Below are 27,835 nucleotides of genomic sequence, written 5' to 3'. Positions count from 1 at the left end.
GAACAGAATATACTAATAGATGACAGTGTCCATAGCCTCGTCATCCTTACTTTAACTGAATCTACTCACTTCGTTTCTCCATCAATGTTTTTTCCTCTGCAGGAAGAGAGGCCTGGAAAGTTTGACAAAAGGGTCAATGATTCAGCTGTATTCTTGTGAATGAGATGGTTTTCCAAATCTACCCGGGCTATAAATATCCCTACCCTGCCGCCTTCCCGTACCACATCTCATCTGTGTACAGGCTCTTCCCTTTTGTGGGTAAGCTCCTGAATGTTCTCATTAAGCGACTGAAAAGGCAGGTCGGTTTACCGTTGTATTTGTCAGTTATTTTGAATTTGTAAATGGCTGACTTCTTTTCCCAAGCTTCGAAGACATAGGAAAGATTTTTTTTTATAAATTTTTTTTAACGTTCATTTATTTTTGAGACAGAGAGAGACAGAGCATGAACGGCGGAGGGTCAGAGAGAGGGAGACACAGAATCCAAAACAGGCTCCAGGCTCTGGGCTGTCAGCACAGAGCCCGACGCGGGGCTCGAACTCACGGACTGCGAGATCGTGACTTGAGCCGAAGTCAGCCGCTCAACCGACCGAGCCACCCAGGCGCCCCAACATAGGAAAGATTTCAATTTGGACTGAATGAGTTTGATTTCAGGCCAATGGGCACGTTCTAAGGGCCCATTGGCTCTAAAAGGAAGTTTCCTCTTCTTATTTGTATTTGAAACGATCAGTATTTATTTGGTAAGTATCTATTGTACGGGCATTACGTGCCACGCCATTGTGAGAGGTGAGCTGCACGAACAGTGTAACATGTATATGAAGCCAGAGTAAATTCTTGTAAAACCAGTATCACTCAGCCCGGGGGGTGGGGAGACTGAGGAGTTTGTGATTGAAGGGGTGATCACAAGATGATAGTGTTACTTAGGGAAGTGAGGTATAAGTTGGCTCTTGAAATCCGGGTTTGCACACATATTTGTGGTAAAGAATAGGAGAATTTCCTAAGAGAGATTTCAGCAAAGGCAGAAAGAAAGGAATGAGTGAACCAGAAGTTCGACTTGGCTAATGGAGGGAGTCCACATTTGTTAAAGGAGACCAGGAAAAGAGTACTTCCTTGAATATTATCCAAGTAAGGACAGCTGTCTACCCAATAAGGCATCCTTACAGTGTTCTGTAAGGACTGAGGGAGAGATGCTGGAATGTTGACATCTCAGAATTCCCTTGGGGTGGACTCTTCTTGGCTCTTTCAATACCCATTCTTAACGGTTTCCTAGCTTGATTCTTACCTCACAGTTACTTGGAAAACTAAAACTTACATTTCTCCAAGTCCTTTGCAGCTAAGGTTTTCTGCATGCTCTAACTAGTGCTGAATAGATATCCTCTCGTGGGGCTTAGAAATGGAGATGAGCTCCATGAGGCAGCAGATGCCGAAGGTAAGACCCAGTCACCAGGTAAGCCCAATGACAGGGGTATCTGGTTCTTCAGGGAAGCCTGGGTAGAATTTCTAGAGTTACTCTGGAGTGACTAAGCAGCAGGTGCCAAGCAGCAGGTCTGGCAGCAGTGGTGTTTCTCTAGAACAGTCCTTAGTGATTAGATATTTTTCTAAGCTGCACTGTTCCTGGTGGTAAATCTTCTAAGCATGGTTTTCTGGTTCTACTTGAGATTTTATAAGGTATCTGATACCTTTTACTAAAACTTTTTTTTTTTTTAAACCTTAAATTAGGTAGCTATTACCCATAAGAATACTGATTATTATAATTTCCTTATGAGTGTTCCTTCTACATGGTTCTAGGTAAATGAAGAAATATTAGGTACATAGAAGTGACCCATGTGACATCCCACCCCACCTTGGACACAACTGATTGGATCAGGGAAAGGCATCTGACCCAAAGAGAAAATTGATTGGTTGATTAGTAGCCAAAGGGGTGGCCTTAAAAGAGACATTTGCCATATAGAGCCAATAATTAGAAACTAGACCAACCAGATCTTCTTTATCAAGAGTTTGAACTGCAAATACCCAGAAAGTCAGCTGACAGGGAAGAAAATATAAAAGTCTCACAGAAAAGGATGTAGCCATGTATAACAAGAAGCCACAGGCACATACAGAACATAGTGCTCTTTGGTTAATAGTAGCAAGATTAGCAAAATAATGTTCACGGTTTTTAAGAGTATGTCAAACACGGTGCCTGCTATACCTAACCACCCCTTCTAGATGACTCTACCTCATTCATAGCCTCCTGCTTCAGGAAGCGGGGCTAGTCTTTTTTGTTTGTTTGTTTTGTTCAAAGACAGCCATGAAATTGGACCAGGGGCCCATCTGCAGGTTTGCAGGTGATTTATGGGATCACTGGTTTGAGGTAATATTAGCCAAACCAATCAGACCAGTTTATTTTGGGTTGGGTTGGCAAGACAGGAATGAGATGAGAAAGAGCAGACATGAAGAAAACGCAGAGATACATGAGAAAGAGAGAGAGCGAATGAATGAAGCAGATCCTAAGCAGCGTCTGTCTGGCATGGCTTTTCCATCCCAGTCCACGGACATCTCTAGGACAGCCCCTTTGCTGAAGGTGGTATCAGGGAGCCTACTTTTCCAGCCCAACGAGGTTTCTGAGCACATGGCCACAGCCAGAATGAGGCTGATTTGCAGAAGGGCACTGGATCCTAACTAACCTTCCAGCCTCCAAACTCTTCTGGCTCAGCAAGACCAGCTCCATTATGCTTTCTGACACCCTGCTGGTTTAGTTTTCTAAGTTTTTGGTTGTTGTTGTTGTTGTTGTTGTCTAGGCCTGGCTACCCAACTGAGATGGGTACCCCCTGTTACTATGAAAATACCTGAGGTTATGCTCCCATCTCACCCACAGCACTTAAGATACCTTGAGAGCCTATTTCTTGCATCCTAATGAGCCCAGATAACATAGCACATTCAACTTAAAAAAAAAAAAGAGACCATTGTTCTGCTTTGCTCTCAGAAATTTCAGAAGTGGAAAAAAGAACAAAGGCAGACCTCCTTGGATTTAGAAAAATCTGAAATGATTTGATTTTAATTCTTCTGCATTTAAATGGAGGTGAATAACCTTTGGAAACAGAATGTTGCCCAACTGATATGTGGGCCACCACTTAAGTCCCCCTTTAAATGTAGTACTTGATTACCACGCCTACTGAATAAGAGCTCACAACTAACGTTATCATCAATAGAAGCCACACGAGCAGATCTCAACACAAGAGTGGAAACGTACCCTTAAATTAAACTATTTTGGCCTCTTTGAAAGTCAAACCATTTTTAGAAAGTTCTTTCTGAGGCCTCATTATTATTATGACTAGTACTAATTTATACATATATAATGCACTCTGCTTTACTGTATTCCGAACATTATATTTCAGAATAATTTTACCCACCCGGAGAGAAGCACAATAGCTACTCCATAGCACTCAACAATGTCTCAGGCCTGGCAGTGAACAGAGGAAATGGCTGTAAATATGCCATTTACAACGGAGAGGTGGAACATTCTCCCAAAGAGAGCTTGGCTTTGATGGGTGGTTCAAGCTATTTGGGAGGATTGTATTTCTTCATCTGCACCTGTCATTCATCCTGGCCTAGTTGGGTGCAGAAAGACACCCATCAGCGATTTTTAACTTTGGCTGAACACTCAAATCTCCTGGGGAATTTTATAAAATATCTATGCCTAGGTCTCAGTCTGACCAACTGGAACTATCTCTGCAGGTAAGGCCAGGGCTTAAGTATTTTCAACTTCACAGATTACTCCAGTGGACAAGTGAATTTGAGAACCACTGATCTACAACACTGATTTTCAAATTTTGGTTTTCATCATAATCACTGGGGAAGATCCTACCCACACTTACTGAATCACATGATTCTGATGCACAATAAAGTTTGCAAATGACACACTTACACAGAAAGAATTTGGTTCTTTCTGTCTCAAGGCTTCTGTTCCCCTCTCTCCCCCCCAAATCCTGCCCCAGTCCTGGCAATAGCTACCATTATATATCCTGGTTAAAATGCAATAATCTTAATTGGAGTAATAACATATCAAACTAATCAGCCATCATGAGAATATTCTTAGCGGAGTGCAGAACCCTGAAGGAATGAACAAAGGACGGGTAAATTTTGCAGATAATAAGTGTGGTCCTCACTTCATCAGGTTCCAAACACAGCCAGCAATCACTGTTCTCCATAATCAAACACCGAGCCATGGCTCTTTATTTTTTTCCTGGCAAAAATAGAAAAAATATTTGTTATTTCTTAAGGGATTACTCCAATACTGGTATTATCTCTATTCTTACCATAACCTCATTAGGTATGTATAATTATTTTCAATACCCAGATGAGAAATCTGAATTTCGGAGAAATTAAGTACTTGTCTAAAGGCCTATTACGATTGAAGATCAGACCTCAAGCCCCTAGACCAAGGCTGTTCTCTTGACTTCCATATTATCTTGCATCTGGCAGATAGTATAAACAGAGAAGAAATCTGGGTTCAAATCCTTGAAGGGCTGCCATACAGAGGGAGCAGAACTAGGCTGTGCTGTTACAGAGAATAGAATATGGCTCAGTAGGTAGAAGTCAAGAGAGACATGTTTTGCCTTAATCTATTATAATTAATATCAATTAAAGTATTAATGATTGCTATTTCTTGAACACTTTGTGTTCAGCGCTGAATATTAAATTAGTGCATCTCACCTGAGACTCACAACAACCCCATGCTAACAGAGGTACTATTATTAACCTTATTTTGTAGGTCAGGGAACTGAGTCTCAGAGAAATTAAAGAAGTCACTGGTGGCTGTCATGGCAGAATCAGATGTAACATGAAAGAGAAAAGGAGTTCGAGCCAAGAACCTCAAATCACTTAGGACAGGAGTTCAGAGTTACCGCCAACGGACGCCACACGCTTGGACTTGATTATCATGTCACGTTAACAAATGAAGATTTTCCTTATGATTCAGGATCCCCATCCTAATGGGCAAAGGAAGTTCTGTTGCTTCATTAGTAACCTGGCGCTGTGTGTGGTGGAGATATCCCATCGGTAGAGAGTCCAGCAGCCTTCAGGAAATTCAGCGAGCGGAGCATTCCAGGAAGGGTTACCCCCATTCATGTTCACACTGGGAGACACAGTGTCATTCCGTGCACTGAGGGGCAGGCAGAGCAGGAAACTTCATGGTGAGATCTAAGGGGCATGGAATCTGTACCTGCCCTCCTCTCTCATCTTAAAATGTGTCTCTGTCATCTTGCCACAGAGGCTTCCAATCTGTTCACTCAGGGCTTTCCAAACTTTTCTGAGAGTACACCTAAAACTATGGGTAATGAGTGGCTCTCAGTGGCTGCCTAAGATAAGATATTTTCCAAAACCCAGTGTTTTAAGAAGTTTCTTATGAATCTTCTTCTGCATATCTACATGTGATTTATTATGAAAAAAAGTTCTTTTCCGCTATTTTTGAGTAAAACATATCTGTCAACATCTATGTCATGTTTAGTTTGTGATGAGTGCACCCTTGACAGGTCAAAGCTTCACTTGGACACAGCATGGCTACTGTTTAAGATACCGTGTCTCGCTGAATATTCTGTGAAAATGTTAAGTTTCTGGAGGAGATGCCCTAGTAAGCCCTTAACACCTTAGCCTAAATCTACTTTCATTTTTCTTAAAAAAAATTTTTTTTAACATTTATTTATTTTTTAGACAGAGAGAGAGCATAAACGGGGGAGGGTCAGAGAGAGAGGGAGACACAGAATCCGAAACAGGCTCCAGGCTCTGAGCTGTCAGCACAGAGCCCGATGTGGGGCTTGAACTCACGGACCGCGAGATCATGACCTGAGCCGAAGTCGGACGCTCAACTGACTGAGCCACCCAGGCGCCCATCTACTTTCATTTTTCTAAGGTAATTTTTATATTTGTCAAAATATTGCATACATATCACTAAAGATATTAACTACTAAGAAGATCCCTAGCCCCTCTTTGCCATGGGTTTTTCCTAGACATCATTGATTCTAAATAAAGACCTCTTGGAATTATTTCCCTTTAAGTGGGGGTAGCTCCACATTCTGGACAGTCCTGAATTATGTTTTATCCCAGTGTAAATTATTATCATTATTTCACTCCAAAGTATCTTGATTTGGACCTAAAATTACATGGTCGCTGTACCCACCCAGAGGCTACCTAGCAGTTACCTCCGTGTGTTTCAATTTATGGTTATGTCCTTGTTTCTTCATATTGCGTCTAATTTAGACATTTCCCACTGACTTCCTGCTCTCATGATTAAGTATTTTGCTCACATATACCTCCATATCTTCTCCTCACTTCCTCTGAATAAATACATTGCTCTTTAGTTCCTCTGCTCATTAACTTTGTAACTCTATTTCTTGTTCCATTTATTATAATTTCTCTTGAGTTCCTAGGTTTTATGATAAAGGTATTAGCCCCTCCACACTTTTCTTTACCTGTCTTCCCTTTTTCTTTTACCTTTACATCCTCAAAGTTGGTAGCATTTACATTCTGTCCTATAATCAAAAATTAATCCTGTGCCTAACCTATAGGATGACTCTGAACGTTGAAGATCAGTGGTAGCATTTATGCTATTATCCATGTATTTATTCACTACTAAATAATAAAACAATGTGCTATAATTTCAGGCTTTTTTTTCCCCAATGACTTTCTGTCTGCTGCAGAATTTCCCCTCTTGTATTCTCTGCCTTTACTTTTAAATTCTTTCAATGTCTCCAATGTACCATCTATTCTATGAAGTCATCCCTCTCCTCAGAGTCCTCCCTTCTGGAACCATCTGTCCTCCTGCTCCAGTCTGGACTTAGTGCTCACCAGATCTGCTATAAAACCATCATCCTGAAATTTGGCTTCCCGGCACTTCTGGTTTCAATGCAACATTCCTCAGATTCTATGTCTCCCTCCTTCTTGGTTTACTCTCTTTTTCCAGTGGGCATTTTGATGGCCACACAAACATTTGTTTCATCCACCTCCATTGTGCAACAGCCATACAGTCTGAGAAGGATTGCCCTCAATACCAGTTTCAGAGGTTGGCCCTAATGGGTTTAAGCCAATCAGGATAAGCTCATCCCTCTTGGTCACAATGATAGTTTCAAGCTGGGCTGAGGGGGCGGGGATCTCTAGGCTTCTGGAATGTCCTGCCTGAAAGGAGTGTCTCTGGCCACCAGGCAGCCTAAGAATGTGATTTATGATTTATGATGGGGGCTTTGGGTCATGTAGTGTCATTTCCTACCTCTGAAGGGACTAGAAATCAGCCTGACCTCTGGACGGGCAGGAGAATAAGGGTCAACCATATAGGCAGTATGTGGTCAAGCCCCAATAAAGTCTGGACATCAAAGGCTTGGATGAGCTTCTCTGATTGAATGGCAATATCCTGTACATTGTTATACATCATAGCCAGAAAGAGTTAACACTCTCCTTAACTCCATGGGGAGAGGATAAGTGGAAGCTCTGTATTTAGTATTTCCCCTGGACTCCGCCCTATGCATCTCTTCCCTTGGCTGGTCGTAATCTGTAACCCTTTCTTGTTTTGAACATAATAAATGGTAACCATGAGTATCACAGCTTTTAATGAGTTCTGTGAGTCCTTCTAGTGAATTCTTGAAACTGAGGGATTTTGAGAATCTCCCCAGTTTGCACTTGGTATCAAAAGTAAGGGAGTCCGAGGGACTAACTTTACAGTTGGCTAAACTCCTGCAGGTGGTGAGGACAGCTTTGGAGACTACGCCCCCAAATTCTCCTCAGGATTTAACCTAATCAGGCTATGCATTCCCCTGGACGCAAAGGTGGCCTAAACAGTGTAAAGCTTATGATTTTAGTACAATGTTTGAAGCAAATCATATTCCCTCTTCTCCTGGATATTACTGAAGTATCATGTGGCCACCAATGCTACTGCAGGCATATTATAGCCATGAGAGGAGCCAACCTTAGGATAGAGCCAAGGAGGGCAGACTGAAAAATCACAAGGAAGCACAGCCAGAACTCTGACTGAATTGCACCATGAGGCTACTCTGCTTCCGATCTTTTCAGTTCTATAAAGGACTAAGTCATCTTTATTACTTCATGTCAGTTTGTCTTGGGTTTTCTGTTCCTTATAACTGAAAGCACCCTGACAGATCACTAATTTAACTCATCTACATCCTCAAATAATTTCCTAAGAAGGGGTACAAGTGAGGTAAACTTTTTTTTGTTTGTTTGTTTTTGTTTTTGGTCCTGGAATTTTTTTTTTCTTATTCAAGAAAGACTTATCTAGAGATTACATTGTGACATGTTTTTAAAGGGATTTTATGAAAATTAACTCATTTAGTCCTAATAGCAACACTGAACTTGAGGGCTATTATGATCTTCTTTTGACAGCAAAGGAAACTGAGGCACAAGGAGGTTAAATCATTTTCCCAAAAGCACAAGTTATTCATCATAATCAAATTTGAACACAACAGCTGGTTCCAGAGTCAGGGCTCATTTTGTCATTCTTCTGGGCTACTGCTCAATGGCTAACATGTCTTTACTCTTTGCTTTTGCTTTAAATCCAGTTACTGATGGAAAGTCTAAGGCCGGTCTGGTGGTTGTTCCTTTACCAATGTTACTTCTTGCCTCCAATCTCTACTCCTCAGGATATTCTCTTTATTGTTGATATTCTGAAATTCCACAATAAATTGTTTAAAATTTTTTTAACATGTATTTATTTTTGAGAGAGAGAGAGAGAGACAGAGTGCGAGTGGGGAGGAGCAGAGAGAGGGAGGGAGACCCAGAATCTGAAATAGGCTCCAGGCTCTGAGCTGTCAGCCCAGAGCCCAATGTGGGGCTTGAACTCAGAATGGTGAGATCATGACTTAAGCCCAAGTTGGATGCTTAACTGACTGAGCCACCCAGGCACTGCTCACAATAAATTCGTTAATGATGGGTCTCTTTTTTCAGTAACTTCGGTCATTATTTACAAAATCCTTCGAATTGGAAGATTCATATCCCTCTTCAACTGTAGGAAATCATTTTTGTTCTTTTCACTGAAGTTTTTGCTTTCACTGTTTCTCACATCTTTCTAGAATTCTTATTAATCACATATGGAATCTACCATGCCTCTTACATCTCTTATCTTTTATCATGTTGTCTCTTTGTTTTTTGATTTATTTCAATCCCAGAAATACTCAGTGAGCACCTTACTTCTGAGTGAGGGCCACAGAAAATGGACAAGTAAGCAAATAATCTGATTTAGAAAGAGGTAACTATATAAAGAAAATAAAGCACAATATTTGGGGTCACTTGTATTTTTGTTTTATCAACTGTGAGATTTCCTATGCTTTATCCATTTCTCTATGGAATGTTAAAAATTTTTTTTAATGTTTATTTTTGAGAGAGAAAGGCAGAGTATGAGCAGGAGAGGGACAGAGAGAGAGAGAGAGAGAGAGATACACAGAATCGGAAGCAGGATCCAGGCTCCAAGCTGTCAAGCACAGAGCCCAACGTAGGGCTCGGGCCCACGAACCGTGAGATCATGACCTGAGCCAAAGTTGGACGCTTATCCAACTGAGCCACCCAGGCGCCCCGGGAATGTTTAACTTTTGACAATGATAGTTTCGTTTCCAGAAGTTCCTTCCTGTTCTTTTTCAAAGACGCCTCTTTTTGTTTTATAAATGTAGTGGTTTCTTACATGTCATGGCATCTCATAATGTCATATCTCTAAGGATAACAAGATATTGTGAAACGTCTTTTTAATTTCTAAATAATTCCTAGTTATTCTACTTTTCTCCCTTCCTATTTTTCCTATTGTGGTATTTCTCTTTCATATTTCTGGCTTTTCTCAAATGTCTTGGCTTTCCATTTATATTTAAGAATGAGGCTGCAGAGAGGTTATCTGGGAGTCCCGTGGATGTGGTCATGGGTTGTCAACTGGCAGGCCATAGAATAAAGGAAGCATGAGTGCTAAGATGCCCAAGAATTTTATCTGGGATGCTGGAACTTATGTCATAAACCTTGTCTTTTCAAATGATGCGTTCAATTTATTTTAAGAATATCCCTCTAGTTTTATTAAGACTGAGATATAATCTTGCGGTTTTGGATCATCCTGTATACACAGGTGAGGAAGGGACATCAGGGGTGTTTCCATTCCAAATTAACGCCCATTCTCTAACTCTCTTTTCACTCCTGCCCTCAATTGTAAAGACTGCCTTTGCACATCAGGCCTAATAAGGATTCTGCTAGGCAGGTGGGCCATCTCTTTGCTGTACCTCTGACATCAGGGAACCACAGCTTCTTCCACTCTGTTTCAAAATTTCCAGCTTCTAGAATATTTGAAAAAACTCTCATCTTTTTATGGCCTCCCACTTTTGTTATTTTTTTCCTTGACTGCAAGTGTATTGGGATTTTAGAAGTGATAGGATAAAAATGTAGCTGTTCAGCTTACCATCAAATTCTCATAAATATTTTTAGAAGGTGGTATTATAAGGGTGGGTTTTAAGTCTTGGGAGAGAGGAGCTCTTGATGGGAAAAAAAAAAGGCCTAGAAAGATCTGAAGAAATACTGTTCCTGGGAAGGAAAAGCTGGGTTTGAGGGGCTTCATGGTTCTCAAGGAGCCATTTGTTATGGACTGAATTGTGCCCCTCTAAATTTGTGTGTTGAAGCTCTAACTCTCAATGTGACTATCAGGAGATAGGGTCTTTAGGGGATAATTAAGGTTAAATGAGACTATAAGGGGGGGTCATACTCTGATAGGACTATAGAATAAGAAGAAGAGTAAGAGGAGGAGGAGGAAGAAGAGAAGGAGAGGAGGAAGGACTCTTTCACCACCATGTAAGGACACAGTGAGAAGGTAACTATCTGCACACCAACAAGAGAACCCTCACCAGGGATCCAATCAGATAGCACCTTGATCTTGGACTTCCCATCCTTCAGAACCACAAGAAAATACATTCTGTTGTTTAAGCCACCCAGACTATGAAGTTTTGTTATAGCAGCCTGAGTTGATGAATACATCAGTGATAAGCACAAAGTTCTAGGAAGAAGGCACAAGAGAAGTTGTTGACATATTTATTAAGGTTCAAGGTGCTCTTAACGAAAGAGCCAGGAGACCTGGCTCCACTATTAACCTGCATGGCATGGGCAAAATCGCTTAACCCACCAGCCACAATTTTCTAATCTAGAGAGTGAAGCTACTAATTCCTATCCTGTGAGTCTTGGTGTGAGTATTAAATCTGTTGTGTTTTATAATAATCATTTATTGTACCTAACTACTTATTCACAGTTGGCTTCCATGACTGATCTGTAACAGACTTGACAGTTGAGTTTGTGAGCTAGAAAGCACAGACATGTGTTAATGAACAAGGCCCGCATGGTGCTTGGCACTCAGTAGGTACTCACTAAATTCAAATGTAAAGTCTGGTAAAACTAGGTGGTTATGAAAGTTTGCGGCTTTATGATGACGATTTACCACCAAGTAAGCTCATGGAATTCATGGAAGCTACCATTCTTTGGAAGGGTTGAAGGTCCTGCTGCTTGCACTTGGCCAGTCCAAGACAGCACTTCTGGCCTCACCACTGCTAAGTATCTTAACTCAGCTTTCTGCATTGCTGGGAACCCCTATCTCTACCTCCTATATTTAGCATCTTTATATTTAACACTTGTAATCAAAGTGATCTAGTTAACCCTTACGTCTTTCTTTCTAGACTGAGATCTCAAGGGTGTGGACTCTAAATGAATTATTTTTATTCCCAGTGTGTAGCCCCCATTGCCCATCAAACAATAGGCACTCGATATATATTTGATTCACTGGAAATTCTTATCTTGGAGACATCAGGACTTCTGCTTTCAGCAGCTTGTTCTTTAAAACTGTTTGAGGTCCTTCCATGCTTGTCCATCTTTCTGTATATGTCTAGGACAATAGGTTTCATTTCCAGTTGCATTGACCTAAATGCGATCAGACTGTGTGACTCCAGGGCCATGTTACTGCCATTTTTAACTTTATATTTGATGTGAATTATGGCACAATGGTGGATTCTGTTGAGACTGTTGATGAAGCTATATGTATCATGTGTGGCAGCATCTGTTCCCATTACCACAGACCACAATGAACACAACTGCTATGCAACTGACCTTTAATCTGAGTCTGGAGATGAAAGCTTTGTTGACACTATGCTTTGTCAGCCGTTCTCCCGAAGAACATCCTGGCCTATCGATACCTTTCCCTACTTTGAATATAACACATAATCTGTCATTGTTCTCTCAAGGAAGTGAAAGTGGAAGCAATATTCAATTCTCCATTTCTAAGAGCAATATTGGGATTTTTTTAGTGTTAAGTGATGTTAGATCACTTATTTCTTAGATAATTAGAGCATGGCACTTTATAGAATCTGCAAACTGGTTTAGAATTGACTAGTTTGTCTCTGGTGTTTATGATTTCAGAACTTAACAGATAACTGTAATAAACAAACTCTTTCATTTGTCTTCCTTTGTTCAGCAAACATTTATAAAGAACCTTCTCTGTCAGGTAAAGTATGAACTTCCGGCCTTCTTAAACTCACCTTTTAGCTGGGGATGTTCTCAAGCTATTAAGCTGAAAAAAAAAATACAAAAACATTTGGCTACTTCTAACATTAGGTCTCATACAGTTTTCTGGGTAGTAATACTATCTATTGTACAGAAGCATATCTGTATAAGTATATATCTGCACACTTATGTTCGTATATATTGCTAATACTAATATCTTCAAAAAGTACATGGTGGTTTTTTTTTTTTTTGGATTGATAAAGTACTCACGCATTTTTTTAAACTAACCCAATTTCAGTAACTCTGGGAAGTATTCAGGATGCATGGCGTTTCCACATGACTAAAATGGGTTTCAGACTAGATAGTAACTTGCCCAAGGGTATAGCACCAGTAAGTGGCAGAACTGTGCTGGGTTGATTATTAAGGTGATCTTCTTTTTACTTGAGGCCTTTGCCCTCAAGCACTTGATGGTTTAGATGTTATTTAAGACACGCGTGCACACACACTAATGAGTTAAACACTGCTTGGCAGTATGTGATTACATGCCCATTGTAAAATAAATGCAACATTTTCAGAGACAAAGCAGAGTGGCACCGGCTGGAATAATTGAAGAGCTTCATGGAGAAATGGTAGATCTTGAAGAAAATATATACTCAGGGGTGAGGAAATAAAATTGGTTAACTCAGTTGAGAAGAGAAAGTACAGTCTTGAATATCAGGCTGAGAACTACAGAGCTTTATTCTGTAACTAGCAGTAATACTAGTAAAGGTATTTGAATAGATAAGTAGCTTGTCACAATACATAGCTTCTCTGCGACAATCTGCAGAAAGGATGAGAGTAAGAAGATTCTGGAGATTTTGAGTTTTGTTGTATGGGAGAGTGGTGACAATACTGTGCTGTCTAGTTCTTAACCTTTCTATCTTCCTTTGATCCACAATTGGGACCATTTGGGGCCTGCTCTGTCTGATGAGCCCTGCCTGGCTCCGGTGAAAGGCTGCGTTTTGGGTCTCCACCTTTTGAGTGTATTCATTCCTGGTCAGTGAACCAGAGTGAGCCTGTCTCAGCCTGAAATATGCCTGTGCCATGGACTTTGTCCATAAATACTAAGACAGCTCAAGTCTCAGTGTCTTGATGAGAGGCTCTAAGAATCCAGGCTAATTTACTAGCTGATAGATTCTTAATCTATCACTACTGACAAATATGACAGGTACACAAGCTTGAACATATTTTTGGTGGGTCTTTATTAAAATGAATCCTAGCAGGATCTCTTTAAAATTTAATATTGCAGGATTTCCCCCATATTACTTCAGTCAGCTTAATTTTCTTTTTTCTTCTTAAAGATAACAATCCAATATTCTCAAATACTGGGGGCATTTGTGTTGCACTTATGTGCTAAAGGACAATATGAGTATATATTTAAGTAAGCCGTGTCAGCTCTTCTTGGAAGCTTAGTCAGCCGAGATCATTTGTACCATATGGAGATGTGGCAAGGAGAGGGGCCCTCAAACAAACAATTGCAGTGTTACAATCTTGGGTGATGAGGGTTGAACTTCACTCACGTAAGTCCTGTCTAGGGGCTCTAGAAAAGGGAATAACGTTAGTTTACATGGGGAGGGGTTGTGGTTAATAGAGGACCACTGACAGGTGTGTCATGGGGCAATAGTGTTATCAGATTGGATTTTAGAAATGACTATGGGTTGTGTGGATGAGGAAGTAAAGAAGGGTAAGAGGGAAAAGGTCCTGGAAACAGGAGACCAGTCAGGGGCTGTATGAGGGTTCTCCAGAGAAACAGAACCAATAGGAGGTGTATGTGCAGATGTGTGTGTGTGTGTGTGTGTGTGTGTGTGTGTGTGTGTGTATGCACGCATGCGCATGTGTCCGTGCATGCGGATGAGGCTGGCAAGCTGGAAACTCAGGGAAGAGTTGATGTTGCAGCTTGAGTCCAAAGGCAGTCTGGAGGCAGAATTCCTTCTTCTTTGGGGGACTTCAGTCTTCTTTCTCTTAAGGCCTGACTCTCTTAAGACTGATTAGCCTACCCGCCCCCCGCATTATGGAGGTTAATCTGCTTAATCAAAAAATACTGATATGAATGTTAACCTCATCTAAAAAATAGCTTCACAGCAACATCCAGACTGGTGTTCAGCAAACAACGGGGTACCATAACCTAGCTACATGACACAAAAAATTAACCATTGTAGCAGAGAGTGAAACGTTATCCTCCAGGTGGGAGAAGGATCATACCAGAATTTAACTGGATGGACTTGTTGAGCAATTGGATGAAAGTTGTGAGAGAGCAGTCTGAACACCTGGGGAATGGATCCCATCCTGCCGATTTATCCGTAGAGACGATCCCTTCCCCCTTCCTCCTTAGTTCCCTAATTCTATCCATTTATTGAGCAACAATGTGCCTGGCACTCTGCTAGGAACTGGAGACACATGTTGATAGAACACACCGCTTACCTTAAAGGGTCCTGTAGTCTATCCATAGCTCTGCATTGCAGCTTTGCAGACCAGACTAAGAGCCACTTCATACATTTAGCCATTCCTCCTGCCACTCAGGCCGTTACTGGAAATGAGGGCAAGCATTCATGGTCAAAACAAAACAAAACAAAAACCAAGCAAACCAAAAGCAACGCAATCTTGTTTACACTACTTCTAGTACCTTTCTGTATTTGTGGGTGATGGTGGAGTCTGCTTTGCTCTATTAGCAAGTCGGTCACAGACTCATCAGTCCTGCAGAGGAGACTAGTGTGGCAACTGATCCACCTATGCCTCCTCCCTCCCGATGAACAAACAGGCTTGCTCACTGAAAGAAGGTCATGCTGTAGGGTTCTATGCATTTCCTGTAAAAATGGAATCTCCACAAGTTCTTTTGTCCTGGTCCCTAAGAGGCTTACAGAAGTTGCAATCAGAATGACAAGAATAAAAGTTAGGAGGAAAAAAAACAACAACGAAAGATTCTTTGGGGAAAGATATACTTTAAAACGTTTAGTATAATGTTATATGGGATTCCACATCTGGTTTTTCCACATTTATCATGCCAATAAAACATGCACCTGTTAGTTTTTCATCACAAGCCATATTTCTCATCTGTCTTGTTTGACCTTGTCACAAGGCATTTCCCTTTTAGCACTCACTTGGATTTTTGTACTGAGTAGAAGTTGGAGGTGATTGCAAAGGAAGGCAATTTCTTTTGACATCTTGTGTATGACCCATTTATCTCCTTATGGAATATAGGGAAAGTATTAGAGGGGAACACTAGAGAATAATAGATATTTGTACAAATATGTAAGACTCTAGTTTCCTCTTAGGTCTGTCTTAGTGAACTTAGCCAAAAGATACGGTGTTACGTTTGGATCTGGAGATTTGGTATACTTTATGGGAGGGAAAGGGACAGAGTAAAAGGCAAACTGTTTTCTAGATTCCTATGTACTGGCCTCTTCTTATTCTTCTTTTTTCTTGTTTTCATTCTTATTTTTCATTTTTATTATGGAAAATTTCAAACATGTAGGGAAGTAGAGAGACGAGTATAAAGTACCTCATATACTCATCATCTAGCTTCAACAGTCATCAACAAAGGGATAAACTTACTTCATCTCTACTCTTATTCGTCCCCACCCCCTTTTGGAATATTTTGAAGCATATCCTAAATATGCCATTTCATCTGAAAATGCGTATGTGTATATATGTCCCTAAAAGATAAGTAATTTTTTATAACAAAACTAAAATACCATCCTTAGACCTAAAACACGATTCCTTAATATCATTAAATATCTAGCCAATACTCAAATTTTCTTGATGGCATCATTTGTTCAAATCAGAATCCAAACAAGGTCCAGATACTGCATATAGTTGATATTTCTTAAGTGTCTTTAAATCTAACCCCTAACTTTTTATCACCTTTTAATTTATATGTTGAAGGAACTGGGTCATTTGTCATGTAGAGCTACTCATACTCTTGATGCACTAATTGAATCCTATGATATTACAGAATGTATTTCTCTGTCTCCCTACCAGCCCCCAAGTTGTATTTCCTGTAACCTAAGATGTGGAGGCTTGATCAGATTTGGGTTAGAGTTTTTGGCAGGAATACCTCATAGGTGGTGTGGGGAATGGTGGTGGCATCACAGTAGGAGGCATATATTATCTGTCTCTCTGCCCCTCTTTGGGTGATGTTAAGATTGATTGATGGGTTTAGGTTCTGTCAGGCTGGTCCATTAATATCAAACTTCCCACTTAGCAAGGGTCAATGACCACTGGCTAGCCCTAGTTATATTTTCATTAGATACTGCAAAGTGGTTACATACTATGTTTATCATTCCTCCTTCGGTCAGTGGGAGACTCTTTGGTTGATTTCAAAGTCTTCTTGATGTGACCAGATTTTTTAACACAAAAATTAAGAGTTAAATGTTTGTAAAGGATGGACGCATATTCAATACTGTCACGCTGAGAAGGAAATTCAAAAGCACTGATAGTTTCTTAAAGCAGTAGTTTGACTTGCAAGGACTTTCGGGAAATTCTAATAGTTGAATGTTTAATGCCACAAATAAAACAAAGGGCAAAAAAGTGGGAAACGAGATGCCCACTGACAAGAGGAAAACTTGAAAAATAATCCTAAGGCAAAATGCCAAAGAAAGTCGCTACTGAATTAAAAAATTAGCAACTCAAAATGTCAAACTGGTAATTTAATTTCAAGGTGTTCAACCAAATTAGAAAGATGAACATAAAACCACTTTTACTGCTTTTCTTTTGATCCAACATAGTTTATATCTGGATAACTCTAAAACAGAGACACTTCATTTTGGTTTAAAAAAATTAAAGGCTGAAATGCATATATTTAGATAGAGGAATGTATGATATATTTGGCTTACTTTTTGCCTTTCTAGGTGATTTCAATAATTGTGGCTTATAGACATTTAATACATCAGAGTGGTTTCCCAAGGTTTATTTTCCTGACTTTGTAAATTTTCCTTTGAATACGGCAGCTGTTTACAAGATCTATTTGTGTCCACTTTCCCTGAAATTGAACCAAACCTTATCTGAATGTTTCTCTTCTCACCTGCAATTTATCAGATGTGGGACAGCAGTCTAAGCTGTTATTTAACACATTAGGCACCGGGTCACATCCATTGAGTTAAGAAACTTGACTTGTTCGCTCCAACGCTGTAGTTGGGAGGTGGAGAAAGAGAGGGAAAGGCAGAAAAGCTATTCAGTACCTTTTAAGTTCCATGCATGTTGCATATCCATTTAATCTCCTCATATTTGGGTGGTTAGGGGTACATATATGTAACTTTTTATAAATACCACGAGACTCCCACTCTTGCTGGATACGTTCACTAAGACTAAGTGTTGAAGTCATCATAGAACCATGTTTGGTAAATATTGTTATAGTCATTTTGGAGACAAGGAAACTGAGACTCAGAGCATAATCTGTGCAAGTTCAAACAGCTAACAAGGATCACAGTCAGAATTTGAATCCACACATCTGTCTAACTCATAGGCTGGCTTTTCCCCCTCTGTCTTCTGCCCGCTAGCCTAATGTCCAAAGAAGGGGTGAAAGGCAAACTAGATCAGTTTTCAGAAAATGTGCTCTATCAGTCATTTAGTATAGATTTTATACTTACTGGGTGTCACCATAAGCTTTTATTCTTTGTGAAGAGTACCCTGTCTAGGAGACAGCATCTGCCAAGGAGGTGCACACTGCCCGAACTGTGTCCTCATTGGAAATATAGAATGTAGAATTATATAAAATAGGGGTAACTTGGTATGGTGTTAGGTGAAGTGGAATTCTGTAAGTTCTGGCTCAAGCAAAAAGTCAATACATTAAGAGCCAGGAATCACCAAGGAGCAATGTGCTTGGAAACTCAATACAGTAATAAGTAACTCAGTATTGTGTCTGTGAACGATCTCTTATTGTCCACCAAAAAAATGTTAATGCACTGCTCCTTGGTGTCAGTCTTGCATTTTAAAATATCACATAAAATATGTCAATGGAGGATTTTTTCTTCCTTGAAGTTTGCCACTTAGTCGTGATGATTAAATTACCAGGGCAAAATTTTTAGATGCTTTTGTTGCAAAATTGAAATTAAACTGAGTACATTCAGAACAAGCATTTTTGTGTAAGGTTTATAACCATATATGTATAATTAAAAATTAAGAGAATAAACAAGAGTGAAATCTTTCCATTTGTGACAACATGGATGGATGTTGAAGGCATTGTGCTAAGTGAAGTCAGAGGAAGACAGATACTGTATTATCTTACTTACATGTGAAATCTAAAACAAACAAACAAGTTCATAGATACAGAGAATAGACTGGTGGTTGCCAGAGGTGGGGATTGGGGAGTAGACCAAATAGGTGTAGGGAGCAAAAAAAGTGCAAACTTCCAGTTATAAAATAACTAAGTCATAGGGGTGTAATGTACAACATGGAGACTATAGTTAATAAGACTGTGCCGCATATCTGAAAATTGGTAAGAGACTGAGTTTTAAAAGTTCTCATCACAAGTAAAAAAAATTCTGTGACTATGTATGCTGATGAATGTTAACTAGATGTATTGTGGTGACCATTTTGCAATATATACAAATGTTGAATCATTATGCTGTACCCCCGAAACTAATATAATGTTATATGTCAATGAGACCTCAGTAAAAAATAAACAAAATAGACTTGTTCTCCCTACACAGAATACTTTATTTCTATTATTAAGTCAGCATATAAGTGGTGATTATGAACATAGCCAACGATAACAGACCCTCTGCATTTCATAGTTTTGTACAGCCAGGCACCAGCCCACCTTCATCAGGACTCTTGATGACACTATGTGTTTATGGAGTGCCTACTTTAATGCTAAGTTCCTGCTAGGCTGTGAGCAAATGATGAGGCATACGACCAATTGCTTCCTTGCCTTGGGTCACGTATTACAGGTGAGGACAGCCCTACAAACGATCAATAATTGTATTGTGTAGTGAGTATTTTGGCACTTTCAGAAGCATAGAGCAGTCATCAAATGTAGTCTGGGGCAGGGGTGAGGAGGGGCTTCTGAGAAAACTTTTAGGAGACAGTGACACAGCTGAGAGAAGGAAATTTGGAGTTGGTCAGACAAGAGAGTGGGGTAGAAGGGGCAGGCGGGGGAGGCATGCACGTGCCAAAGTGAGTAGCCTCTGGTGAGGTCTAGAGGCTAGTGAGAGCATGGAACGGTCAGGAAGGTGGGAAGGAGGGCGATGGGAAATACAAAGGGCTGGCCCTGGAATGGGAAGTGAAGAGATGAGGCTGGAGAAATCAAGAGCCTTGTACATCATGTTCAGATGACTGGACTGACTCTGAGAACAACTAAAGGGGAGGGTGAGGTCATCCAGTTTGTCCTTTCGAAGGGACATCTGGCTGCTGGGGCGAGAATGGGTGAAAGGAGGTAGAACCACTTGGGAGGCTTTGCAGCAACCCAGGTGAGATATGATGGTGGCCTCACCTGGAGGACAGACAAAGGTGAAGACAACGGACCGAAATGGGCAGCTTTGGTAGTTGACGGGACATAGTGATTGGCTGAGGATAGTGAGAGAGGGGATAGACTCCAGGGTGATGCCTGGTTTCTGACTCGGGCACTAACTGAGGCGGTGCAGATAGAGATAATAGGATGAGGAACTGATTTGCAGGGGAAGGTGATGCATTCATTTCGGGACATGTTAGGTTTGAAGTACCAGCAAATCAATCCTCTTCACTTTCTAGTATTTTCTAAAGAATGAGCTGCATTGTCCCTGGGAAATAACGGATCCACAAACTCACCTGACTGTCTGTGTCGGTGCAGTGACATTCAGAAGTCATAAGAAGCCGACTTTCTGATGCTACTCTTTTATACTGACGACAGATACATGTGTGGGCCCTCAGCATTCACGAAGAATGCATTCGGATGATCCCTTTGATAGTTCTAGCTGGCTAAGAATTATAAAAATAGAAAAGCTGTGGTGGCAGCGACGGGTGAGGAATCACTTCTCCAACCCCCAACGCTGCGCCCTCTCTGCCTTTCTCTTCTCTTCCAGGGATGATCAAGGATTTCAAGGATTTGATTGGGAAAGACGCGGAGCTGCACTGAGATGACTGTGACTCACTTCCTGGGACAGGGGAGGCTGTGGGAGTTCCCTGAAGAGAGTGACTGTTGGGTTTATTTATTTTTAAAAATAGCTTTATTAAGATTTCATTCACATGCCATACAATCCACACATGTAATTAGTTAATTAATTTTTCTTAGGGTTTTAATTTTAATTCCAGTGTAGTTAACATACAGTGTTATATTAGTTTCAGGAGTACCATATAGTGATTCAACAATCCATACATCACTCAGTGGTCATCATAAGTGAGCTGTCAACCCCCCTCACCTATAGAATCCATCCCCCCACCACCTTTCCTCTGGTAACCACCAGTTTGTTCTCTATAGTTAAGAGTCTGTCTCTTGGTTTCTCTCTCTCTCTCTTTTCTCATTGGCTTTTGTTTTTTAAATTCCACACGTGAGTGAAATCATGTGGTATTTGTGTTTCTCTGACTTATTTCGCTTAGCATTATACTCTCTAGCTCCATCCATGTTGTTGCAAAGGGCAGGATTTCATTCTTTTTTTTTTAAACATTTATTTTTATTTTTTTTAACGTTTATTTATTATTGAGGGACAGAGAGACGGAGCATGAACAGGGGAGGGGCAGAGAGAGAGGGAGACACAGAATCCGAAGCAGGCTCCAGGCTCCAAGCTGTTAGCACAGAGCCTGACGCGGGGCTCGAACTCACAAACCGCGAGATCATGACCTGAGCCGAAGTCAGGCACTTAACTGACTGAGCCACCCAGGCACCCCAAGATTTCATTCTTTTTAATGGCTGAGTAATATCCCATTGTATATATGTATATACCACATCTTCTTTATCCATTCATCTATTGATGGACACTAGGGCTGCTTCCATAACTTGGTCATTGTAAATAATCAATAAACACAGTGGTGCATGCATCCCTTTGGATTAGCATTTTTGTAGTATTTGGGTGAATACCTAGTAATGGTATTGCTAAATTGTAGGATGGTTCTATTTTTAACTTTTTGAGGAACTGTCGTACTGTTTTCCACAGGGGCTGTACCAGTCTGCATTCCCACCAACAGTGCACGAGGGATCCTCTTTTCTCCACATCCTCACCAGTACCTGTTGTCAATTCACACATTCCAAGTGTACGATTCAGTGTTTTTTATTATAGTCACAAAAATGTGTAACAATTACTAGTCACTGTTAGAACATTTTCATTACCTCAAGAAGAAACCCCTTATTCTTCAACTATCACCTCTTTATTCCCACTTTCCTCTGGCTTTAAGCAAGCAGTAATTTATTTTCTGTCTCTATAGATTGCCCTGTTCTGGAATTCATATGGATGGCGTCATATGTCACGAGATCTTTTGTGACCAGTCTCTCACAGAGCATAATGTTTTCAAGGTCATCCAGGCTGGAGCATGTATCAGTACTTCATTTCTTTCTTATGGCTAAATAATATTCCTTTGTAAGGACATGTCACATTTTGTTTATCCATTTGTCTGCTGACAGACATCCAGGGTGCTTCCACCTTTTGTCTGATGTGGATAGTGCTGCTATAAACATCTGTGTGTATAGTGATTGCTTTTTATTCATCTGTGTGCCTCTAGGCTTAGCTCAAGGAGGAATGACCCCTTCTGCCACTGATACCCACGCAGAGAGCATCCATACAAGCAGCTAGTTCCTAGGCACAATGGTGAAGTGGGAGCATTTCTTCTTGTTTCTATTCTTTGATGTACGTGTCCTCTTCTTGCCTCCCTTCCTGTTTCCATTAGTACCCTGAAAGTCCGAGGGAGCCTTGATTGCTTTCAAGAACTGCTCTTTAGGCTGTCCAAGTGTCTGCCACTCTGGCCTGCTCGGATCCACACTTCCATTCTTTAAGGGTGGCTAAACAGCTGATAAATCCACATGGAGGTGTGAATGAGGCTTCAGACACAAAAATTCTTTTGCCTTTTTTTCACACAGGGGCATTGGCTCAAAGGAATCTCTTACTGTAAGAGGAGAGGTTTTTTGTTTTTTGTTTTTTTAATTTGAGTTTGGGGAGCTTCTAAGGTCTCTTGACTGCATCCAGAAACTCCCTTATCCCGTATCTCCCAGATCCTGTACTTCCTGGTCTTTGTTAAGTCTGAGAATTAAGCCATGAGGCATTACTTGGCTTGAGTGCCTAAGTAAATTTTATTAAAAAAAGTAAATACTCAAAAGTAATAGATCTGGGAATGCAACCAAAATCTTTTACTATTTCAAATAATTAATAAAATGGAAATTGGACAATAACAGACCATGTGTTTGTGTGATCTACATCCCTTGGAAAATGTTCCATTTATAGAGGCACCCGTTAGCTTTGCCTGAATGTGAAGGAAGATTTAGCAAGATTCCTGGAAGTATAATCTGTGTGCCAACTGTATCCAGAATCACTTTGAGTGCCAACTCCAGGGGCTCCATTCCAGCTACTGAAGTAAAATCTCTGGGGGGATGTGGCCCAAGCATCTGTCCTTTGAGCAAGTTCCTCGGATGATTCTTGTTCATATTCATGTATTAGGGCTGTTCAAAAATATCAGGGCTTCAATTATACCCATGCTAGATAAGTAGGGGTTGCCATAATATTTTTCATCTAAACTTTGGAGAGTTAAAGGAGGTGCTATTAACAATCTTGCAGGGAATACAGGTGTAAACGGACTGCCCTGGCAAACCAGAATGTAAGGTTACCTTGCAAATAAATAAATATCACCCTGTCCAAGTAAGAATTTATTCTGCTGTCTTACTGTGCTTTTCCAACTCCCCAGAGCCACATTTTCAAAGCTCACCTCATGAGTCCATGCCTACGAGCTTCCTACTTGTGTTGATTGCATGTCCTCTACATGTAGTCAACTTCACCGTGGCAGTCGTTAGTGCAGCTCCATATTTCCCGGTCCTCTCCCCTTTTTGACATAGACAAGGCTGAGCTTTCTGGTTGGGCCCAGTCATGGGCTAACATCAAGGTGTCAGTGGGGCCACACTCCCTCTGAAGATTGTAGGGGAGAACCTGTTCCTTGCCTCTTCCAGCTTCTGGTGACCGCCAGCACTTCTAATGACAGCATCCCTCTAGTCTGAGGCCAGCATCTGCAAATCCCTTTGTCCTCATCTTTCTATCACCCACTCTTCCCTGTATGTCTAATGTCTCTCTGTGTTACTCCTACCAGGATACATGTGATTGAATTTTGGTGCCTTCCCCCCACCTTGGATAATCTGGGATAATCTTCCCATCTCAAGATCCTTCCTTTAATCACATCTGCAAAGATACTTCCTCCAAATAAGATAATATTTACTGATTCCCAGGATCGGGACTTGGTACCTTTTGGGCCATTATCTGCTCATCACAAATGGCAAATCTTTGTGGATGGTGAGAGCAGACAGACATCATCATCTTCATTTCGCAGTCAAGGCTGAGGTTGAGGTTCAGAGAATTTAAGTGACTTACACAAGGTCATGAGCCTGTCTGATGGGAGACAAGGAAGTAGAAATCACTGTGCAATTCCCTTTAAGCTGTGCTGATTCCCCAGGAGGGACCAGAAGATAGATGGCATACAGTCTACCTCCTGGCCTTCTTGTACACCATTGGACAATATGCTCCAAAAATCTAACACAAAAAAATGATCCTTGGGGCTGACTTGATGATGGAAACATTAGCCTGTGTAGGACTTTCCTGGCACCAGTAGGAACCAGCAAAATGCCTGGTGTGGAAATCTAGGTCCAGCTGTGCCATTAATAAGTTGTGTGAGTGTGGGCAAATTTCTATGACTTTCTGCTTTTCAGATTCCTGATATTTAAGCCAAGGGGATTGGGCTAGAAGATAATATGTTAAAATATAGATACCACTGAGTGTCCACAATGCACTAAGAATCTCCATGCTGGACTAAGAACTTGGCTTACGTTATTTCATGCACTCCTCACAACCTAATGAGAGCGGCATACTTATTATGTGCATTTTACTGGTAAGGCTTAGAAAGATTGGACAATTTGATCAAAGCCACACTGGAAGCTAGTGGTGGAACTAAATGTGATCTACCTGTTGGACTCCAAAGTCTTCTGACCTTCTGCCTGCTCATTCTCAGCATACTCCCCATCCATAGGACTGTGATACCATGATGCTGGCCTGGCACAGGGGTCTGGACGATATAATGGCCAAAGACATAATATAACTCTCGTGTCTCTGCTATTTTCCAAGGAGCTAGCTGATGGATGGCAGCCAGATGCAGGATAGTCCTTTATTTAGAATATTGTGTGAGAGAGATGTGGTTCTGAGGGAAGCTAGGAATTTACAGGGAAAATTCTCTCATGGGAATGCCACAGGAAGCAGAACTCTGTGGAACACAGGCAAATCACGGTCTACTTTTATAAGTTAAACAGCTTGTACTCAGTAAGTATTTGGGTCTGTTTTGGTCTATAAAACCTAGGTTCTTTATCTCTGTGACTTTTGAGGCAGCTTTGTAGAACCATTGGCAGGTCAGGCAAGGGAGAAGCCCTGGGGGCAGGGTAGTCTCACCTCTACATTTTGCATTTGAAGGAACGGAGGCATAATTAAAGGAAATTTATTTATCCAGGAAACATTTCATGAGAACCTGTGTTTTGTGTATAGTGCTAAATGCCGGGTACAGAAATGAAACAATACAATCACTGTTCTAGGATCTCTGTGCCTAGTGGAGGAGGCAAGCTCTAAACATATAATTTCAATAAATATGGTAAACACTGCAACTGTGCTGAGAATTCCATGGGATCCTGAGGGAGTCAGCAGAGACTGATGTTTGAGCTAGAAGAAGGAAGTAGGAAAAGACAAACCAGGCAAGGGAAACAGGATCCTGGTTGGGTCAAGTGTATTCAGAGAACAGTGAGATGTTCATGGTGGTTGGAACGTGAGGTGATATGAGAGGAGGTCACAGGGGCTAGGGTGAGACTTGCCCAAAGTCAAATAACTTCTGGGCTGTTGAGATTGAAGCATTTCAGTCTATACCCTCAAGTAGGTTTTAATGACATTTTCCTTTCACTGGGTCTATTTTATGCACCTTGATTTTACTAGGCTAGACTTGGCATCCTTCACCAGGGACACAGGATCACTTTCACATGCTGCAGAACTTCTTAGGGCATCCGACAGGTCTGCTGACCACATGGAACAGTTTTGTGATATGTGGGAATCAGCTCAGGCTCTTGTACCTTGTTTTGTTTCTGTATCTCGCCTGCAGCAAAGTCCTAGCCCCTGCCCAGCACGGAGGCCTCAAGTTACACTGTGATCCTGAGAGTACCTGGTACATCTGGGTGTGGGCAACATAGTTGAAAATGCCTTTTGAATAAAGTCATTGGTTTTTAATCGCCGAAGAAGAATAACTGAAAATTCAGAGATTTGCGACTGTTCCATCTCCTTTAGAAAGGGGAAGAAGGATGTACTGCTCCTTCTCTTGATTTTGAGATTAATCCACGGCCCTTTTTATCCCGCTTCCGGGTTTTCCTTTAGAATTCACTGACCACAAGTTGGTTTCCTGTCCCCACGGTGCCTATGTATATTTGATGTACTTTTACTGGCTGGCTGAACAGCATGATGGAAATGAAGGTGCTGATCCACTACTACTATTGGTCCCATGGCTTTCCCTTGTCCCTTAAAATTGGGGGATCCTGCCAAAGTCCTTTCCATTAATTATAATAACAATAATAACAAAAGCTTCTTTGGGGGTCTCCTCCGTGCCTTTACAATGCAGTTCTTTCTCTCCTATATTCCCCTTAGGATATTTTCTACTTAATGAGATGCAGTGATACATATTCTTTCTTGCTGTTTCTCTTCTGGCTGAATGTGATTTTTTTTTTTTTTTTTGTACCTACAAAGGCCCCACAGTTTGAGTCCTGAGTGGCAAAAAATTATTGCTTAAAGAAGGAAAGCAAATACTGAGGCCGAAACTGTGAACTCTGAAGAACTATTATTTTCTTCCTGTAGCATGTTTTGAGAGCCTACTATATCCTCTGCTAGATTTTGAGGACATAAAGATAAAGCAGTCTCTGTCCACAAAGAAGTGAGTTGCATGCAGAAGACTAAGGAGTAAACCGACAGACACACAAAAAGGATGGGCATCCCCAAAGGGCTGTGGGAGCTGGAGGAAGGGCCATTTAGTCTGGGTAGTGGGTTGGAGAACACAGGGAATCCATTTCCAGAGACATGCTGAGTTGCTTCTTTTTAAAAAAAAATTTTTTTTTTTTAACGTTTATTTATTTTTGAGACAGAGAGAGACAGAGCATGAACAGGGGAGGGGCAGAGAGAGAGGGAACACAGAATCGGAAGCAGGCTCCAGCCTCTGAACCATCAGCCCAGAGCCTGACGCGGGGCTCGAACTCACGGACCGCGAGATCGTGACCTGGCTGAAGTCGGACGCTTAACCGACTGCGCCACCCAGGCGCCCCGTGAGTTGCTTCTTAAAGAATAGAATTGAATAAGTATTGGGTGGAAAACTAGGAGGAAGGGGAGGAGAGAAAATGGAGGAGGGAGAGATGGCACAAAGGACGGTGGAATAGAAGGAAACATCATTTACAAGGAACTGCGGGTCAGAAATTACATGGCATGCAAGAGCAAGTACAAAATGATGGGTTAAGGAGAGGATAAAGATTTTTAACTAGTATCACTGAGGGCTTACTAAATAGCCTTTCGTATACCATTATCTCACAAACGATTGGATAAGTGTCTGTGGTAGATATTACTGTATCTAGATAAGAACACTCTAGGCCGAGGACATTAAGTCGCTTTCCAAGTCCTTACAGCCACCTGATAAGTGAGGGAGCTGGGATCTGATTTCACTTCTCAGGTGTTTGGTACAGACACTTTGCAGTGGCCTCACGTGCATTTGCAGAAGCCCTTGTCAGGCATCCTTTCCCGAAAGGAAGGCCCAGCAGTGAGATGGGGGTTAACAACCACATTCCCTAAGATGTTGAGGAAGCTTTTGTGATGCGTGTGGGTACAGGTAAGAAATTGAGGGAGGAAAAAAGTGGCTCTTTCGAGGAGGATGCTGGATGAGTTAAAAAGAGAAACCAAGGATGAAGGAGGTTAAGCAGTGATGAAGGAAAGGAAGAAAGTAATTAGAGTTCAGTGAGCTAAAGACACAATTTAAAGACTTTTCAGGAAGGAGCCAAGGTGGGAATGGAAAAGATTACATTGCAAGGTTTCTATGGGCTGGTGAAAGCTTTAGGGTAAATCAAAGGACTGTTACCCATTCAATAGAATTTTATATTATTTTAGGAAATCGAGTAACAGTCCATTAGCTGCAAAGTCCAGGATCAAGA

The 27,835-nt window shown here is 41.1% G+C and overlaps 2 long non-coding RNA genes across 2 annotated transcripts; one reads left to right on the top strand and one right to left on the bottom strand.

Moving 5' to 3' along the window:
- Positions 1-545: 545 nt before the first annotated feature.
- Positions 546-26,825, top strand: LOC123379672. Its single transcript, XR_006584446.1, has 3 exons — positions 546-737; positions 4,751-5,608; positions 26,782-26,825. It is a non-coding gene; the product is annotated as an uncharacterized LOC123379672 (long non-coding RNA).
- Positions 4,053-7,116, bottom strand: LOC109502418. Its single transcript, XR_002161003.3, has 2 exons — positions 6,823-7,116; positions 4,053-4,222 (listed from the first exon to the last, which is right to left on the bottom strand). It is a non-coding gene; the product is annotated as an uncharacterized LOC109502418 (long non-coding RNA).
- Positions 26,826-27,835: the final 1,010 nt, after the last annotated feature.

Source organism: Felis catus, chromosome C1 (genome assembly GCF_018350175.1).
Source record: "Felis catus isolate Fca126 chromosome C1, F.catus_Fca126_mat1.0, whole genome shotgun sequence".
Taxonomy (NCBI): domain Eukaryota; kingdom Metazoa; phylum Chordata; class Mammalia; order Carnivora; family Felidae; genus Felis; species Felis catus.
The sequence above is the reverse complement of the archived record's forward strand: the minus strand, read 5'-3'. Positions and strand labels throughout refer to the sequence as shown.